The following is a 6000-nucleotide window of genomic DNA, read 5'->3' as shown; positions in this document are numbered from 1 at the left end:
CATTCCCTATGTATCCCCTTATACTAAACTTATAATTTGGTTTGGATAATATATTGAGTAAACCGTAATACTCGGTCTACGGCGAACATGACGATAACACCCTATCCTTGATTAGGATTGAGAGTGACAAGAACGGTAATATCTGTAATCAAACAAAAACAAACAATAATTATTAGTAAAATCAACGCATGTATAAGAAATGTAACATTGAAAGAAGACAGCGTTTCTCTTCTTAAACTGCTTTCAAGATTTATGTCCATAAACTTCTATATTTGTGTTTGAAAATCGTCAGTAGGATGCTCTCGTGCATGAGGAGACTAGCTGAATCCGATCAATAATTCTAACACTCGCCCTAAATGCTAGCAGTGTACTCCACCATTTTACTTTTGTGAAGTTGAAAGATAAAGGTGACACACGGTGGCACCAAAAGTGTTTTTGAAAGGGATAGTACTTACAGCAGTTTCTTGGCCGGAGTAATTTTTATTATCAGCATGCGGGGACAATTTCACATTACGGCTAGTACAGCATAGGTTTCGATTATTGGACGGATTGTTGTCGATGTGTATGGCCTAATCATGCAAGTAGGAGAGGGCAGTGCGGATTATTTTATTTGGGGGGTACGAAAAGACTAGCGGACAGAAATGGGTCAATTTTCGAATCTTAGAGGAATAGCAATTATTGTATTTTATCATATAATTATTTTTGTTCTTTGTATTGAGATTTGAGCTCTTTGTATTGATATTCTGCTGCTTTTTTCTATATATTTGAGCCTCGCTCTGTAAAAGTGTAAAACAAATAAATGAATAAATAACAGTTTCGCACGGATTGCGTTTTTCCTGCTAAATTGTATTTCCGACAGTGTATTTATAAAAGTGTAAAATACCTCTGGATGAATCTGCAAAACACTTGCTGATATACATGACATTACCAAATCATGCAACTATGATACACTCACAAATGTGTGAGGTATACAAAACATGCTAACAGTGGCTGTTATAACTGATTAGTAGGTTGTAATCATTCTGAGCAGCGTAATAGTAGTCTAGAATTATACAGTAATAAACAATCATTAGTGTCAGTTGCAGCAGTATTTTTCGCCAACAGCGATTATGTTAAAGATCAGCTCGTCGAAATTTCTTTCAAAGCAACGTAATTAGCTCATGATTTGAAGAAAAGGGTTCAATCTCTACTGAGACGTTCAACCGGAATTTCGATGTTAGTCTTTGCCAGAATAGGTTTGGCGGTAGAACAGACCCAATACATTATAGAAAGGTACCTGTCATACACTGCTGATCTGCCAGTCATCATCGAGGATCAAGCTATAACGCCTCGTTGTTTTAATGATGACATGAAATGTCGAACTTCCCCTCCTACTCTACACAAGTACCAACAACAGGTGAAATGACATCGGTCAAGTAAGAAATAAGTCTTAAACTTTGGGGTGATAACGATGTCCTGCAGAGACTATATGTAGTAGAACTAGCATCATTTTATTATACTCGACAAAGCAACCAAACAGAGGGATGAAGCATTTCAGCGGAAAGAGTATCTCTTGTGCGGGTAAAGTGGACATGTTATAAGAAATCTAATCGGAAAGCGTGCGCGACCAAGTATCAAATACTCCATATGTTTTAGGAGCAAAACCGATCATCGCCAGCCTGCAAAATTAAAGGACAAGCCTAGAGAGCTTTGATTGCTGACAAAAGTAAAGGTAAGTTTCGGGTAAGTATTTTCCCATTGAGATTCCTATTATGTGATGAAAGTTAGTCACCTTTGGTGTAAAACCTTCGTTGAAGACCAATTTAAATTAAGACAAGTCGAAACGTACGGAAGATTAATATGCTTTTGGATACGCAAAATCTAAACTAAAGCAGTGGCAAAATCTTTCAAGCCGAAGAATAAGTCCTATAGAGACTGCGTAGAAGAAAGATTACTATCATGGTTGGGAGGTACAAGAAAAACGGACGAGTTGGGAATAGTCAACTTGCCTAGCCTCTAAGGAGTTGCAGTTGACTCTATTCGATTGAAATAATAACACATTAAAGCCAGAACTAGATTACGGTTTGTTGCCGTCTTATGTATGGTCACATGGTCCACTTGCAATCCATCATACAATGAACAACAATGTGAAAATAAATAAGGCTGGCCTGTATACCACAATATTAACAATTTCATAATAAGGACGCTCAGTCCCGTTAATTTTGACAGCTGTTAACTGACCATTCGTATTTCGGAAAAAGTATCCCGTCCCTGTGCCCATTTCTTGTTCCCCACAAAATCCTTACGTGGTTCAAGGGAAGACATAGGCAGGTAATACCTAAACGAAGCCTAAGATGTTATATTTATTTATCATAGTGAACTTGGCACATTCTTCTTTGGTTGGATGACTGTATCACATATTGTCTTACAAAGCGGACTGGTTATCTAGACTTTCGTCTCCGCTAAATCTATCAAATAATTTAACCTAACTTGCAAATTTGACTGTTACAGTTACTACTTGTGAGTATTCATTTCTTATCTATAGGACCATATGTGCCTGCCTTTTGTGTGTCCTGTCAGTTTCATATATAAGTCAGACTTCCGTTTAGCAACCAGTCTTATGTATCTCTCGAATCCTTTGAAATATCAGTCTTTACTTGGTCTACAATGGCAGAATACAAGCCATGTTGATAGTACAGTGGCGTTCATTTTGATCGACAATTTGAGGTCCACAATAAACCCTCCTATTTCACATTGAAGCAACTGAAGGTATTGCATGATAAATAATATTAAATGCTTTTGTGACGAATGATTCTTTATACTACGGACACAAACATACTTAAAAATGTTCTGCCGCAGAGAAAATGCACGGAAAATGCGACCGAGAACTTACCATATACCAGTATCAGAGAGTTCAGTCGGCATCTGCAATCCAGCGAGAGTAAGCTGCAGACTATCGAGTTGGACTGTCAGGGCAGAGTTTACAACGAACGCAAATATCAGATCGTATGGAGGTGGATTGTAAAGAATAGTGATGATGCAACCGACCATTGGTTCTCTAACGTCTTCAGATATGTTGATCTGCACACTGCAGCTGATTCCTTCTTATCGAGTTGGGGAAATACGACAAAATTACTAGTTGATACTCCCCCAAAGTTGTGGAATATGTGTCTTACATTGTCAGTGTTTTCTTGGTCATATATATATATATATATATATATATATATATATATATATATATATATATATATATATATATATATATATATATATATATGTATGTATGTATGTATGTATGTATGTATCTATGTATGTATGTATGTATGTTTGTATGTATGTATGTATGTATGTATGTATGTTTGTATGTATGTTTGTATGTGTGTATGTGATGTATTTGTTCGCAAAAAAATAGAATTTGCTTACATGTGTTCATTATTATATAAATTCAAACACATTCAATAATTGCATGGTGATTCGGCTAAATGATATCGAACAAAATATGACAACAGCGGGTAGTGTATATAGAGGAAGGAATGTGTCTCGACGGAATTGTTTCCTTTGCGTTTGGATGATTTACATCTGTAAAGTTGAATGTGTCTTTGGGACATAGTTTTGGACTCTAAAGGTTTACAGTATTCAATTCTACCATTTATGGGGGCTTACTTAGAGGAAGTGAAGTTTTCACCATCCTATTTTGTGAAAATCGAACTTTTATTATTTTTCTTATAAAGTTAAGACACGGATATCCGGCAATTAGAATTTCAGATGTAGGTAAACTTTGAGCAGTTTTTTCTCTGGTGCCTAAGAGTAGGATGACGTCTGATTTGAATTTTGATCTTGAAAGAGATTGCTTGGACATATCCTTGAGGAAAGAAGAATATTTTTTGTTTCACTTTCGAGAAGCCTGCTATGTCATGTGTCACGGGCACCCTTTTTGTTACAGTTGCTTCCTGATTTCATCATAACAGACGTGATCTGTATGTAAATGTATGGTATACATAATATAAAAATCGACAAATGAATCACAGGCCGTACTGATATCGAATAAGACATAGAAAACCGTCCAAGCAACTACGTTTTTATCGGTACAATTACACTCACAGGTATCCGATCCAGGGTATCTTCGTCAACGGAAAAAACGGGGGAAAGTGGCATAGGAACGATGTGCGCCATAGCAATGCAAGAACGGGAGGGCCGGCGAACAAAAAGTGCTCTACAACCCAAACCCGAAACAAAAGGTAGAATATGTGAGTATGTTCGCTGAAGGGAGTAAAAGCCGATTTTCAGAAGGTTCAGCAAAACGCTTGTCACGTGACTATTATGCAAATAATAACTTGATGTGCTGTGCCCGGTCAGATTTCGCAATATCAGGGCTTTCGGAAAATATATACTTTATTGGAGTTTGGGACTTCTATTACTGAGAAGAAAAATTAAAATCTGAAAGTATGTCCAGCTACCTTAAATTCATACAAATGCTAACTCGACGTGATAAACTATATTAACTGGAAATACAATAGCTGACAAGGACATTAACGATGTTACAGTTAACCTACGGAATGTCGCACTTTTTAAATGCCTTAAGATTTCATGCAAATATTCCCTTATTTAGAGTCTTTTTATACGTCAAGTGTTTAGGAGCTTTCACAGGTACTTCGCTATTTGCTTACATTCGCCCTGTCTTTCAGTCACAATGGTATGGGACATGAGTTGAGACAACGAAGCTAAATTTGCTGTAAGTGGCTCTTGATGATTAAAGAGGCACTCCCACTTGGTAACGTTTTTAAAACACATATTTTTAATGCCAACGGTCGATATTTGACGTGGCGACTCCGCGCGGATCGCGAGATATCGATAAAAACATGTCATTTCCCGGGCGTATTTTTCACATCCCGAAGTTTTACGATCGTTTCTGGTTATGACCCGAAATCCACCGAAAGTGTATTGTTGTGCTGATTGACGATATTCTAAGGAGTCCAAAAGCGTTCGAATGACGCAATTAATTTACCTCCTACTGCGATGACTTTATAAACATCATTATCAATGCCCTTACCGCTGGTAATTATTTTTTAAAACTTCTCCTTAGTTTTTGTCGTTCTCATTATTCTCAATCAGTTGTATTAAATTTTTAAAAAAATACCACGTAGATATCAGTTTTTACGTGTAAAATATTAGTAACCTCTTATGACTACATTTTGTCGTCTGCCACACAGTTACGCGTGGTTCGATACATAGTGTCCGCCGCGTGGTATGCGCGCATACCACGCGGCGGCCACTATGCATACTATGTATCAACCGCACCTATCTGTACTAGTCACCTATGCGAATTCTGGTGGAATCAGCAAAGTAACTTTGTTTTTCGTTTTTTTGCCGAGTCAGTAGGACTCAGCTTTCTCCCACGGGACATGACCGCTCACCGACGCGAGTGGTACTGCTGTGGCATACAGCAGCGTCAGCGTAGACTCGTACTCCATGGCTTAGTTGACAATGGCCCCAGTGCCGAACGTTCTATGTTCGGAAGCTGAATTCGGGTGGGCCACCGGAATTCAAACTTTAACTTTTTTGAGGACATGTTTTTATCGATATCTCGCGATCCGAGAGCAGTCGCCATGTCAAATATCGACCGTTGGCATTAAAAAATGTGTTTTAAAAATGTTACCAAGTGGGAGTGCCTCTTTAAAATATGGTAAACTGGAACTTACTGCGCTAGACATCAAACCTTTTCCCCGTCCTCTGTCATTTTATCTTAAAGTTGCGGCATTTTCTAGAAGTATCTCTACTTCGATCTCATTGTCAGAGCAATTATCTTTGTCGGGGTGTCAAAATCTGACGATCTCCTCTTCGAACTGCGAGAAATGTTATACTATAAGCCGCTGGAGTTTCAAACTGCTGAAAAGTTTATGCTAAATTTAATTTTAAAGAAACATTCCTGCAACTATTTAGAAGTATGGAGATAATTTCTTTCTATGTAACATTTTTTGAATGTAGTTAAAGTGAATTTTTCAACGTTTATCGAAAAAGAGG

This window comes from Ptychodera flava, assembly GCF_041260155.1.
Source record: "Ptychodera flava strain L36383 chromosome 3 unlocalized genomic scaffold, AS_Pfla_20210202 Scaffold_26__1_contigs__length_13983176_pilon, whole genome shotgun sequence".
Classification (NCBI taxonomy): domain Eukaryota; kingdom Metazoa; phylum Hemichordata; class Enteropneusta; family Ptychoderidae; genus Ptychodera; species Ptychodera flava.
Note: the sequence above shows the minus strand (reverse complement) of the source record.